Consider the following 14,804-nt stretch of genomic DNA (forward strand, 5'->3'; position numbering starts at 1 on the left):
AAAGTTTCTCTTTGGGTATCTCGTTAGGCTCATTCTTGCCAGAGGCAGAGATTCCAGAAGTATTTGGAGCTCTGATGTCCTTTCTGGTTGCTAAGTGATTTAGAATTAGTTCAGAGGCAGAATGTTAAAGAAAAACTCCTGTTCAAGAGAACAGAATCCCTTTTCTGGGTATAGACATAATACCCTCTTTGAGCTAGTTCAATCACTTGACAAAGGAACTACCCGTAGAAAAGTAAGTTGGTTCACTTTAAGTCATGCTAAATGGGATAAAATAAATAATTCGTTAAAATAAATAAATAAATGCAAATGAGATACTGCATTTTTTTCTCCCCAGAATCCATTGTCCTAGTACAAAAGCTTATGGGCCACAAATGTGTAAGGGTTTTAAGTCTATTCACTTTTCAGAAAGGCATACATTTTTCTTTTTATCTTGCTGTTTCCTAAGCATGTTTTCTTAACACTATTGGCTTTTCCACAACATTTTTGGGCTTCTTCACTGTCTCTAAGCCTTCCTCCCTACCATGTATATTTGTCTTCAATGTGTTTGATCAATATGCTAGTTTAAACAGCATGGATTTCCCTTTTAGCCTTTGTTCTCCTCTTAGAGGCATGACTTTTCTTTGAAGACTCACTAAAACTGTTTTTGTGTATCCAAATTCATTTTAAAATTTTTTATTAATGAGACAAAGAACTCCAACAGAATTCCATGATTTCTCTTGTATCTCTGGGAGTTGGGTGGGGAAGAGTGTGAATGATATAAAGTACTCATACATGAAAGTCTAAAAAAAATACAAAAACAATTAACAAAAAATTTACTGGAATATAAGCATGAGAAATTGATTTCTCACATTTCTAGAGCCTGAAAAGTCTAAGATCTAACTACTGTCAGGTTTAGCATAGAGTCAAAGCCTGATTCGCAGATATCTATCTCTTTCACTATAACTTAAAGTGGCAGAAATACACAAAGAGCTTCTCTAGGACTTCTTTTATAAGGGCATTTTCTCCTTCATGGGAACTCTGCTTTCATAATCCAATTATTTCTAAAAGCCCTGACTCCCTAATGCTATTATTTTGGGGATTAGAATTTCAACACATGGAATGAGGGTAGAGGGGACATAAACATTTGGTTGATTGATCAATATTTGTGAAATTTATGTTAACATTTAATTTGGAAGAAGGAATCATCATGTTCTTTAAGAAAAAAAAAAGCCCTCGTGCATTTTTCACATATAATTGTGACTGGTAACTCAGGGGTGGAACTAAACTATATATTGCTATCAGGTAGAGAAAAGACAATAATGTTAGGAAAAATACTATAAAGTAGAATCTGCTTTTTTCTGATGCCATTTTTCTTTTTTAAATCAAAGATCAAAAGATCAAAATCATAAGTGACAGTTTATGCTGGCAAGGAGGTAGAGCACTCCTCCAATGCTGATAGGGGTGCAAACTTGTATAGCCACTATGGAAATCAGTGTGGTGGTACCTCAAAAAATTAGGAATTGACCTAATTCAGTACAGAACTATACTGCTCCTGGGCATATACCTAAAAGATACTCCATTTCACAATAAAGACGCTTACTCAATTATGTTCATAGTGGCTTTATTTGTAATAGCCAGAAACTAGAAACAACATGGATGTCCTTCATCTGAAAAATTGTCAAAGAAAATGTGGGACAATGGACTATTATTCAGGTGTTTAAAAATATTATTATAAGAGGCGGGGCAAGATGGCGGCACAGGGAGGACTCTCATTCTGACCAGCAGCACAGCAGGATCGACATAGTGACCAGCAATCAGAACTCATGACCATAAAACACAAGTGATTGTGTTTCCCAGGTGAGAGGATACCCCACGGTGGGGGATTCAATCAGCTTTTAACTCACCCCGCTAAACCGCGGAAGAGATCCTGGTTCCACCAGACGCTTGGTCACCAGTGTGCTCTGTTCATGGTCCCAGACTAAACTGTGCTCACCACAACATCAGAGACTGGAATCTCCAGTTGAGAGATAACCCCACGGTGCAGGAAACAATTGGGACCAACCTTAGGTCACCCAGACATCCCCTCGAAAAGACTTGGGTTCAGCGGGCACCCCAGGAGCCAGCCCAGAGCCTGAGTCGGGGACCCAGGCTCAGGCACAGAACCCTGCCTGCGTGCCTGATTCGCTGCCTCAGATGAGTTGTAGGCCCCAGGGCACCAGAGAGTGAGTTTCACTGTTGGGTGCAAACCCACAGGGAAGGAATTGGCTGGTCTGATCTCAGAGCACTCAGCCGACACCCCCACCCTGAAAAGGTCTCCGGAAAATTTCCCAGTTTAGGCAGACACCCAGACTCCCAAAGGCCAGAAAGGCATAGCCAAACGCATCTGTGCCTACGGGTTCTACTCGCCATCCAGACAGAACGGCGGTCCCCAATCTGGCCCAGAAGGGGACACACACTGTCAGCCCAGATCAGAGCATAGAGCCTCTGGACCACAGCGGAGCCCTCAGCCACCATCCCAGACCCAGGTGCACAGCATCCGGACTAGAGCGGTGCCTGAAGCTGCCATCCCAGCAGGGACACACAGCTTCCAGGTCAGAGTGAGGCGCCCAGCCTCCTGACCAGAGAGGAGATCTCAGTTGCCAGGCTAGAGAGGCATGCCCAGCATCCAGACCAGAAGAGAGCCCCTAGGCACACATTCTCCAGGCCCAGAGCGGAGCACTTAGCCCCTGGCCCAGAGACTTGCAGGGTGCTCCTCTCACCTTCCTGAACAGAACTGTGTGCCTCAGGATACCAGACTGAGTTTCCCTGTTGGGAGAAAACCACACAGCTAGGGAATCAGCAGGATATTCAAGAGGGCTGTACCTGGAAAACAGTGTAACAACAACAACAACAACAGCTCACTAAATTCAGAATGAGAAACCCAGCAGCGGGGCAACTGTCTTGAGAACTTCTACGAGTGAGAGGAGAACATCCCTAACTAACAAAGACCACAGCTACTACTCAAGTCTATACACCTGAGGTGAGCAGTGGCAATTCCTGAGAAACACTGTCCATACAGTGACCATACCCAAAAAGCAGAGGAGAACTCCTTCAGGAAAAATCATCTTCCAGCCAAGGGGATTCTCCCTACCTCAGGACTCCAGGAAGCACAGAAACTAATATCGAACACCTAAAACAGCCCAATGGGTAGAGGTCAGCATAAAAGCCCAACCAACAAAAGACAGAACAATATGGCATCTCCAGAACTCAGCCATCCATGGGCGAGCAGCCCTGGATAACCTAGCATAATAGAAAATCAAGACGATAACCTTAAATCTATGCTGATGAAGAGGATAATAGAGGAAACAAATAAAATACATAAAGAATTAGAGGAAGATAAAACCAAACAGATCATGGCTATTCATAAAGAAATGGGGGAAGTAAAAGACAAGCAGATTATGGCCATCCATGAAGAATTACGGGAAATTGGAGCCAAAAAGTTTGCGGCCTTCAGAGAAGAAATAATTAAATCACTGAAAGAAGTAAAAGAAACAGAGTTGAAGGAACTAAAAGAAAAAGAGGAAAATATAATCAGACAGGTGAAGGAAGTAAACAGAACATATCAAGACCTGAAGATAGAACTGGAAAAATTAAAGAAAACACAAATGTAGGAAAAAATGGAGAGGAGGAATTTAGGGAAAAAAACAGGAACTACAGAGGTAAGAATAACCAACAGAGTAAAAGAGATGGAAGAAAGAATCTCAGGTGTAGAAGATACAATGGAAGAAATCGAGGTATCTGACAAAGAAAATGTTAAATCCAAAAAATTCCTGACACAGACCATCCAAGAAATCCAAGAAAACATGAAAAGACAAAACCTAAGAATAATAGGTATAGAGGAAAAAGAAGACTCCCTTCTTCAAGGCCCAGAAAATATTTTCAACAAAATCATTGAAGAAAATTTCCCCAACTTAAAGGAGAAGCCAATAAGAATACATGAGGCCTACAGAACACCCAACAAATTTGACCAGAAAAGAAAATCCTCCCGCCACATAATAATCAAAACAGTAAGTATACAGAACAAAGAAAAAATACTAAAAGCTGCAAGAGAAAAAGGCCAAGTAACATATAATGGCAAACCCATTAGAATCACACCTGACTTTTCAACAGAGACTATGAAAGCCAGAAGGGCCTGGACAGATATCATGCAGACCCTAAGAGAACACAGATGTCAGCCCAGGCTACTATACCCTGCAACACTCTCAGTCCTCATAGATGGAGAAAACAAGATATTCGATGACAAAAACAAATTTCAAAAATACCTACATACAAATCCAGAATTACAGAAGATATTGGAAGGGAAAATAAAACCCAAGAAAATTAGCTTTTGTCAAGAAAACACAGGAAATAAATAACTTCACTACAGTAAAACAAAAAGCAACCAAGCACACAACTTATGACGACAGCCAACATCAAATTCAAAGGATCAAACAGCCACTGGTCATTAATCTCTCTCAACATCAATGGACTCAACTCTCCAGAAAACAGACACAGATTAACAGAATGGATACGTAAACAAAACCCAGCAATCTGTTGCATACAAGAAACACACCTAAGTCACAAAGATACATATTACCTGAGGGTAAAAGGTTGAAGACGACTTTCCAAGCAAATGGACCCAAGAAACAAGCAGGAGTACCAATTCTAATATCTGATAAAATAGACTTTTCAACCAAAATTAATCAAAAGAGATGGGGAAGGACACTTCATACTCATCAAGGGAAAATTCCACCAAGAAGATATCACAATCCAGAACATCTATGCTCCAAATACAAGAGCACCCACATTTGTAAAAGAAACATTGATAAAATTAAAACCACATATAGATCCCCACACACTAATAGAGGGAGACATCAACACCCCACTCTCAACAAAGGACAGGTCAACAAAACAGAATTTAAACAAAGAAACAATATCTCTGACAGAGGTCATGAATCAAATGGACCTAATAGACATTTACAGAAACTTACAACCAAACACAAAAGAATTTACCTTCTTCTCAGCACCTCGTGGAACCTTCTCCAAAATAGACCACAGAGTTGGTCACAAAGCAAGCCTCAACAGATACAAGAAGATTGAAATAATCCTTTGTATCTTGTCTGATCACCATGGAATAAAGCTGGACCTCAATAACAACAGAAATAGCAAAAAGCCTACACATACATGGAAACTGAACAACTTGTTACTAAATGACAGCTGGGTCTGGGAAGAAATAAAGAAAGAAATTAAAGTCTTCCTAGAACTCAATGAAACTGAAGACACAACATACCCAAACTTGTGTGACACAATGAAGCAGTGCTAAGAGGAAAGTTCATAGCACTAAGTGCCTTCAAGAAGAAATTGGAGACAGCACATTCAAGCAACTTAATGGCTCACTTAAAAACCCTAGAAAAAGTAGAAGCAGACACAACAAGAAGGAGTAGAGTGCTGGAAATAATCAAACTCAGGGCTGAAATCAATCAATTAGAAACAAATAAAACAATTCAAAGAATCAATGAAACCAAGAGCTGGTTCTTTGAGAAAATCAACAAGATCGACAAACCCTTAGCCAAGCTAACTAAAAGGCAGAGAGACACCACCCAAATCAACAAAATCAGAAATGAAAAGGGGGATATAACTACAGACACTGAGGAAATCCAAACAATCATTAGGACTTACTTCAAAAGTCTATATGCCACAAAATTTGAAAATCTAAATGAAATGAACAATTTTCTTGATTGATTTCACTTACCAAAGCTGAATCAGGACCAGGTAAATAAAATAAATAATCCTATATCACCCAAGAAAATAGAAGTGATCATCAAAAGTCTCCCATCCAAAAAAAGCCCAGGACCAGATGGTTTCAGCACAGAATTCTACCAGACCTTTAAAGAAGAGCTAACACCAATTCTCTTAAAACTATTCCACAAAATAGAAACAGAAGGAACATTACCAAACTCATTCTATGAAGCCAGAGTCAACTAGGTACCTAAACCTCACAAAGACTCAACAAAGAAAGAGAATTTCAGGCCAATCTCCCTTATGAACATTGATGCAAAAATACTTAACAAAATACTTGCATACCGAATACAAGAACACATCAAAGATATCATCCATTATGACCAAGTAGGCTTCATCCCAGGTATGCAGGGGTGGTTCAATATATGGAAATCCATCAATGTGATCCACCATATTAACAAACTGAAAGAAAAAAACCACATGATAATCTCCCTAGATGATGAAAAAGCATTTGACAAAATCCAATATCCACTCATGTTTAAAGTCTTGGAGAGATCAGGGATACAAGGCACATATCTAAACATAGTAAAGGTGATATACAGCAAGCCTATAGCCAACATCAAACAGAACGGAGAAAAACTTAAAGCAATCCCACTGAAATCAGGGAAACGACAAAGCTGCCCACTCTCTCCATATCTCTTCAACTTAGTGCTGGATGTCCTTTCGGGAGCAATAAGACAGTTGAAGGAGATCAAGGGGATACAAATTGGAAAGGAAGAAGTCAAATTATCACTATTTACAGATGATATGATAGTATATGTAAGCGACCCCAAAAACTCTACCAGGGAACTTCTACAGCTGATAAACACCTTCAGCAAAGTGGCTGGATACAAAATTAACTAAAAAAAATCAGTAGCCCTCCTGTATACAAAAGACAAAAGGGCTGAGAAAGAAATTAGGGCAACAACACCCTTCACAATAGCCACAAATGACATAAAGTACCTTGGTGTAACTCAAACCAAGCAAGTCAAAGATTTTATGAAAAAAATTTCAAGTCTCTGAAGAAAGAATTGGAAGAAGATATGAGAAGTTGGAAAGATCTCCCATGCTCATGGCTTGGCAGGATTAACATAGTAAAAATGGCCATTTTATCAAAAGCAATCTACAGAATCAATGCAATTCCCAACAAATTACCAACACAATTCTTACAGACCTGGAAAGAAAAATTCTTAACTTCTTATGGAATAACAAGAAACCCAGAATTGCTAAAACAATCCTCTACAATAAAAGATCTTCTGGAGGTATCTCCATCCCTGATCTTAAATTGTACTATAGAGCAACAGTTTTAAAAACTGCATGTTACTGGCATAGAAACAGAATGGTCGATCAATGGAACTGAACAGAAGACCCAGAACTAAACCCACACACTTATCGAAACTTGATTTTTGACAAAGATGCCAAAACCATACAGTGCAAATAAGATAGGATCTTCAACAAATGGTGCTGGTCCAACTGGGTGTCGACATGTAGAAAAATAAAAATAGATCCATACTTATCACCCTGCAGAAAACTAAAGTCTTAGTGGATCAAAGACCTCAACATAAAACCAGACACATAAAATGAGCTAGAAAAAAAAAGTGGGGAGTACCCTAGAACTCATTGGTACAGGAGACAACTTCCTGAACAAAACACCAACAGCACAGGCTCTAAGAGCAACAATCAATAAATGGGACTTCATGAAAGTGACAAGCTTCTGTAAATCAAAGGACACCATCATCAAAACAAAACAACTGCCTACAGATTAGGAAAGAATCTTCACTAACCCTTTATCTGACAGAGGGCTAATATCCAGCATATATAAAGAACTAAAGAAGCTGAAAAGCAGCAAACCAAGTAAACCAATTAAAAAATGGGGAACAGAGCTAAACAGATAATTCTCGAAAGAGGAATATCGAATGGCAGAGAAACACTTGAAGAAATGCTCAACCTCATTAGCCATTAAGGAAATGCAAATCAAAACAACCTTGAGATTTCACCTTACACCCATCAGAATGGCCAAGATGAAAAACTCATGCTGGTGAGGTTGTGGAGAAAGGAGAACCCTCCTCCATTGCTGGTGGGAATGTAAACTTGTACAACCACTCTGAAAATCAATTTGGCACTTTCTCAGACAACTAGGAATAGCGCTTCCTCAGGATCCAGCCATTCCACTCCTAGGCATATATCCAGAAGGGGCTCAAGTACACAATAAGGACATTTGCTCAACCATATTCGTATCAGACTTATTTGTAATAGCCAGAAGCTGGAAGCAGCTCAGATGCCCCTCAACTGCAGTGTGAATGCAGAATTTTGGTACATCTACACAATGAAGTATTACTCTGCAATGAAAAATAAGGAATCATGAAATTTGCAGGTAAATTGTGGGACCTGGAAAGGATCATCCTGAATGAGCTGTCCCAGAAGCAGAAAGACACACACGGTATATACTCACCCATATAGACTTATAGGATAAACCTAAAATCTGTCCATCTAAAGAAACTAATCAAGAGAGAGGACCCTGACTAAAACCCTCAATACACATTCCAAAAGGCAAAGACATCTGAAGAAGAAAAAGTCAGGAAACAACCTAGGAGCCTTCCACAGAGGGCCTCTGAAAGGCTCTGCCCTGCAGACCATCAAAGCAGATGCTGAGACTTTATGGCCAACTGTTGGGCAGAGTACATGGAATCTTATGTAAGAAGTGGGAAATAGTAGGTTATGGAGAGGACTGGAACCCCACAAGGAGAGCAACAGAACTAGAAGATTTGAATACAGTTGTCTTCCCAGAGACCCATACTCCAACCAAGTACCAGGCATGGAGATAACCTAAAACCCCTGTGCAGATGTAATCCATGGCAGTTTAGTGTCTAAGTGGGTTACATAGTAATGGGAAGAGGGACTGCCTCTGACATAATCTGATTGATCTGCTCTTTGATCACCTCCCCCTGAGGGGAGAGCTGTCTTACCAAGCCACAGAAGATGAAAATGCAGCCACTCCTGATGTGATCTGATAGACTAAGATCAGAAGGAAGGAGAGGAGGACCTCCCCTCTCAGTGGACTTGGGAAGGGCATGCGTGAAGAAGGGAGAGGGAGGATGGGATTTGGAGGGAAGAATGTAGGGCCTTATGGGAGGGATACAAAGTGAATAAAGTGTAAAAAAAAATAATAATACTAAAATAAAGAAAAAAATATTATAAAATTTGCATGCAAATGATGGTAGTAGGAAAAAAAAAAAAGCAAGCTCTGATGGAGGTCACCCAGACAGAGAAAGACAAGTATGGTGTATACTCAGATACTACCTTTAAAGTAAAGGATAATCTTGCTAAAATCCATCAGTCCAAGCCCAGAAAATTTCAGTCTTGAGATCAGTAGGAGTAAGAAAATGGAAGAGGATGCATTTGGTCCTGATGCATCTTGATATACTGGAGTAGTTTGGTAGGGGTCTCCTCTTTTCTGAGAAGTAGAGGAGGGAGGATGGAGTAGGGTGGAACCACAAGGAGAGGACTGACAATAAGGTGAAGATTGGTATGTAAAGTGAATGAATGTATAAATAAATACTAAATATTTAAAAAAGAATCAATCTGTCTCTGTTAGGTGACTGCATGCCCAGCACAGTCTTCTGACTTCCAACTTTTCAATTGTTGAGGTTGTCATGCAGCCTAGCACTGGGAATTCCTCTCCATGGAAATAAAACCTTCCCAGACCCTCAGCACCCAGTTCACCCCAAAACCCCTACCCACTTTGCCAAGTTTATATAGACCTTATCCAATATCTCCCCTCCCCAATCAAAGAGTTGCAACACTGCAATAACCATGTCACTGAAAGTGCTGTATCAAATTTTGTGGCATATAGGCTTTTTTTTCCCTTTTAAAAAAAAATTCTATTAATTACACTTTATTCATTTTGTATCCCCCCATAAGCCCCTCCCTACTCCCCTGCCTATCCCACCCTCCTTCCCCTTTCTGCATGCATGCCACTCCCCAAGTCCACTGATAGGGGAGGTTATCCTCTCCTTTCTGATCTTAGTCTATCAGTTCTCATCAGAAGTGGCTGCATTGTCGTCTACTGTGGCCTGGTAAGGCTGCTCCCCCTTCAGAGGGAGTTGATCAAAGAGCAGGCCAATCAGATTATGTCAGAGGCAGTCCCTCTTCCCATTACTATGTAACCCACTTGGGAACTGAACTTCCATGGGCTACATCTGTGCAGGGGTTCTAGGTTATCTCCATGAATAGTCCTTAGTTGGAGTATGAGTCTCTGGGAAGTTCCCTGTGTTCAATTATTCTTCTTCTGTTGCTCTCCTTGTGGAGACCCTGTCCTCTCCAGCTATTACTATTTCCCACTTCTTACATAAAATTCCATTCACTCTGCCCAACAGTTGGCCATTAGGCTCAGCATCTGCATCGGTAGTCTGCAGGGCAGAGGCTTTCAGAGGCCCTCTGTGGTAGGTTCCTAGTTTGTTTCTTATTTTCTTCTTCTGGCTTTCAGAAGCCCTCTGTAGAAGGTTCCTAGGTTGTTTCCTGTTTTCTTCTTCTGATGTCCATACTCTTTGCCTTTCAGGATGGGGATTGACCGTTTTAGTTAGGGTCATCTTTCTTGCTTAGTTTCTTTAGATGCACAGATTTTAGTGGGTTTGTCCTATGTTGTATGCCTATATGAGTGAGCATATACCGTGTGTCTTTTTGCTTCTGGGACAACTCACTCAGGATGATCCTTTCCAGGTTCCACCATTTACCTGCAAATTTCATGATTTCCTTACATTTCCTTGCTGAGTAATATTCCATTGTATAGATGTAACACAATTTCTGCATCCATTTTTCAGTTGAGGGGCACCTGGGTTGTTTCCAGCTTCTGGCTATTACAAATAAAGCTGCTACAAATACGGTCGAGCAAATGTCCTTTTTGTATACTTGAGCCTCTTTTGGATATATGCCTAGGAGTGGAATGGCCAGATCTTGGGGAAGCGCTATTCCTAGTTGTCTGGGAAAATGCCAGATTTATTTCCAGAGTGGTTGTACAAGTTTACAATCCCACCAGCAGTGGAGGAGGGTTCCCCTTTCTCCACAACCTCTCCAGCATGTATTATCACTTGAGTTTTTTATCTTGGCCATTCTCATGGGTGTAAGGTGAAATCTCAGGGTTGTTTTGATTTGCATTTCCCTAATGGATAATGAGGTTGAGCATTTCTTTAAGTGCTTCTCTGCCATTCGGTATTCCTCTACAGAGAATTCTCTGTTTAGCTCTGTTCCCCATTTTTTAAGTGGATTACTTGGTTTGCTGCTTTTCAGCTTCTTTAGTTCTTTAAATATACTGGATATGAGTCCTCTGTCAGATAAAGAGTTGGTGAAGATTCTTTCCCAATCTGTAGGCAGTTGTTTTGTATTGATGATGGTGTCCTTTGCTTTGCAGAAGCTTTTCAGTTTCATGAGGTCCCATTAATTGATTGTTGCTCTTAAAGCCTGTGCTGTTCGGTTCTGTTCAGGAAGTTTTCTCCTGTACCAATGAGTTCTAGATTATTCCCCAGTTTTTTTTTTTTCTAGCTGATTTAATGTGTGTGGTTTTATGTTGAGGTCTTTGATCCACTTGGACTTCAGTTTTGTGCAGGGTGACAAGTATGGATCTATTTGCATATTTCTACATGTCTACATCCAGTTAGACCAGCACCATTTGTTGGAGACCTATCTTCTTTCCATTGTATGGTTTTGGCGTCTTTGTCAAAGATCAGGTGTCCAGAAGTGTGTGGGTTTATTTCTGGATCCTCTGTTTGGTTCCATTGATCAGCCATTCTGTTTCTAGGCCAGTACCATGCAGTTTTCAAAACTGTTGCTCTATAGTACAACTTAAGATCAGGGATGGAGATACCTCCAGAAGATCTTTAATTGTAGAGGATTGTTTTAGCAATTCGGGGTTTCTTGTTATTCCATATGAAGTTGAGAATTTTTCTTTCCAGGTCTGTAAGAATTGTGTTGGTAATTTGTTGGGAATTGCATTGATTCTGTAGATTGCTTTTGATAAAATGGCCATTTTTACTATGTTAATCCTGCCAAGCCATGAGCATGGGAGATCTTTCCAACTTCTCATATCTTCTTCCAATTCTTTCTTCAAAGACTTGAAATTTTTTTCATAAAATCTTTGACTTGCTTGGTTTGAGTTACACCAAGGTACTTTATGTCATTTGTGGCTATTGTGAAGGGTGTTGTTGCCCTAATTTCTTTCTCAGCCCTTTTGTCTTTTGTATACAGGAGGGCTACTGATTTTTTTTAGTTAATTTTGTATCCAGCCACTTTGCTGAAGGTGTTTATCAGCTATAGGAGTTCCCTGGTAGAGTTTTTGGGGTCACTCACGTATACTATCATATCATCTGCAAATAATGATAATTTGACTTCTTCCTTTCCAATTTGTATCCCCTTGATCTCCTTCAACTGTCTTATTGCTCTAGCAAGGACTTCCAGAACTATGTTGAAGAGATATGGTGAGAGTGGGCAGCCTTGTCTTGTCCCTGATTTCAGTGGGATTGCTTTAAGTTTCTCTCCGTTCAGTTTGATGTTGGCTATAGGCTTGCTGTATACTGCCTTTACTATGTTTAAATATGTGCCTTGTAACCCTGATCTCTCCAATACTTTAAAAACGAATGGATGTTGGATTTTGTCAAATGCTTTTTCAGCATTTAGGGAGATTATCATGTGTTTTTTTTTTCTTTCAGTTTGTTAATATGGTGGATCACATTGATGGATTTCCATATATTGAACCACCCTGCATACCTGGGATGAAGCCTACTTGGTCATAGTGGATGATATCTTTGATGTGTTCTTGTATTCGGTATGCAAGTATTTTGTTAAGTATTTTTGCATCAATGTTCATAAGGGAAATTGGCCTGAAATTCTCTTTCTTTTTTGAGTCTTTGTGAGGTTTAGGTACCAAGGTGACTGTGGCTTCATAGAATGAGTTTAGTAATGTTCCTTCTGTTTCTATTTTGTGGAATAGTTTTAAGAGAATTGGTGTTAGCTCTTCTTTAAAGGTCTGGTAGAATTCTGCGCTGAAGCCATCTGGTCCTGTGCTCTTTTTGGTTGGGAGACTTTTGATGACCACTTCCTTTTCTTTGGGGGATATAGGACTATTTAATTGATTTACCTGGTCCTGATTCAGCTTTGGTAAGTGAAATCGATCAAGAAAATTGTTCATTTCATTTAGATTTTCAAATTTTGTGGCATATAGACTTTTGAAGTACGTCCTAATGATTGTTTGGATTTCCTCCGTGTCTGTAGTTATGTCCCCCTTTTCATTTCTGATTTGTTGATTTGGATGGTGTCTCTCTGCCTTTTAGTTAGCTTGGCTAAGGGTTTGTCAATCTTGTTGATTTTCTCAAAGAACCAGCTCTTGGTTTCATTGATTCTTTGAATTGTTTTATTTGTTTCTAATTGATTGATTTCAGCCCTGAGTTTGATTATTTCCAGCACTCTACTCCTTCTTGTTGTGTCTGCTTCTACTTTTTCTAGGGTTTTTAAGTGAGCCATTAAGTTGCTTGAATGTGCTGTCTCCAATTTCTTCTTGAAGGCACTTAGTGCTATGAACTTTCCTCTTAGCACTGCTTCATTGTGTCACACAAGTTTGGGTATGTTGTGTCTTCAGTTTCATTGAGTTCTAGGAAGACTTTAATTTCTTTCTTTATTTCTTCCCAGACCCAGCTGTCATTTAGTAACAAGTTGTTCAGTTTCCATGTATGTGTAGGCTTTTTGCTATTTCTGTTGTTATTGAGGTCCAGCTTTATTCCATGGTGATCAGACAAGATACAAAGGATTATTTCAATCTTCTTGTATCTGTTGAGGCTTGCTTTGTGACCAACTCTGTGGTCTATTTTGGAAAAGGTTCCACGAGGTGCTGAGAAGAAGGTAAATTCTTTTGTGTTTGGTTGTAAGTTTCTGTAAATGTCTATTAGGTCCATTTGATTCATGACCTCTGTCAGAGATATTGTTTCTTTGTTTAAATTCTGTTTTGTTGACCTGTCCTTTGTTGAGAGTGGGGTGTTGATGTCTCCCTCTATTAGTGTGTGTGGATCTATATGTGGTTTTAATTTTATCAATGTTTCTTTTACAAATGTGGGTGCTCTTGTATTTGGAGCATAGATGTTCAGGATTGTGATGTCTTCTTGGTGGAATTTTCCCTTGATGAGTATGAAGTGTCCTTCCCCATCTCTTTTGATTAATTTTGGTTGAAAGTCTATTTTATCAGATATTAGAATGGCTACTCCTGCTTGTTTCTTGGGTCCCTTTGCTTGGAAAGTCATCTTCAACCTTTTACCCTCAGGTAATATGTATCTTTGTGACTTAGGTGTGTTTCTTTTATGCAACAGATTGCTGGGTTTTGTTTATGTATCCATTCTGTTAATCTGTGTCTGTTTTCTGGAGAGTTGAGTCCGTTGATGTTGAGAGAGATTAATGACCAGTGGCTGTTAGATCCTTTGAATTTGATGTTGGCTGTCGTCATAAGGTTGTGTGCTTGGTTGCTTTTAGTTTTACTGTAGTAAGGCTATTTATTTCCTGTGTTTTCTTGACAGAAGCTAATTTTCTTGGGTTGTATTTTCCCTTCAGTATCTTCTGTAATGCTGGATTTGTATGTAGGTATTGTTGAAACTTGTTTTTGTCATTGAATATCTTGTTTTCTCCATCTATGAGGACTGAGAGTGTTGCAGGGTATAGTAGCCTGGGCTGACATCTGTGTTCTCTTAGGGTCTGCATGATATCCGTCCAGGCCCTTCTGGCTTTCATAGTCTATGTTGAAAAGTCAGGTGTGATTCTAGTAGGTTTGCCATTGTATGTTACTTGGCCTTTTTCTTTTGCAGCTTTTAGTATTTTTTCTTTGTTCTGTATACTTACTGTTTTGATTATTATGTGGGGGGAAGATTTTCTTTTCTGGTCTAATTTATTGGGTGTTTGTAGGCCTCTTGTATTCTTATTGGCCTCTCCTTTAAGTCGGGGAAATTTTCTTCAATGATTTTGTTGAAAATATTTTCTGGGCCTTGGAGACGGGAGTC

Source organism: Meriones unguiculatus, chromosome X (assembly GCF_030254825.1).
Source record: "Meriones unguiculatus strain TT.TT164.6M chromosome X, Bangor_MerUng_6.1, whole genome shotgun sequence".
NCBI lineage: Eukaryota > Metazoa > Chordata > Mammalia > Rodentia > Muridae > Meriones > Meriones unguiculatus.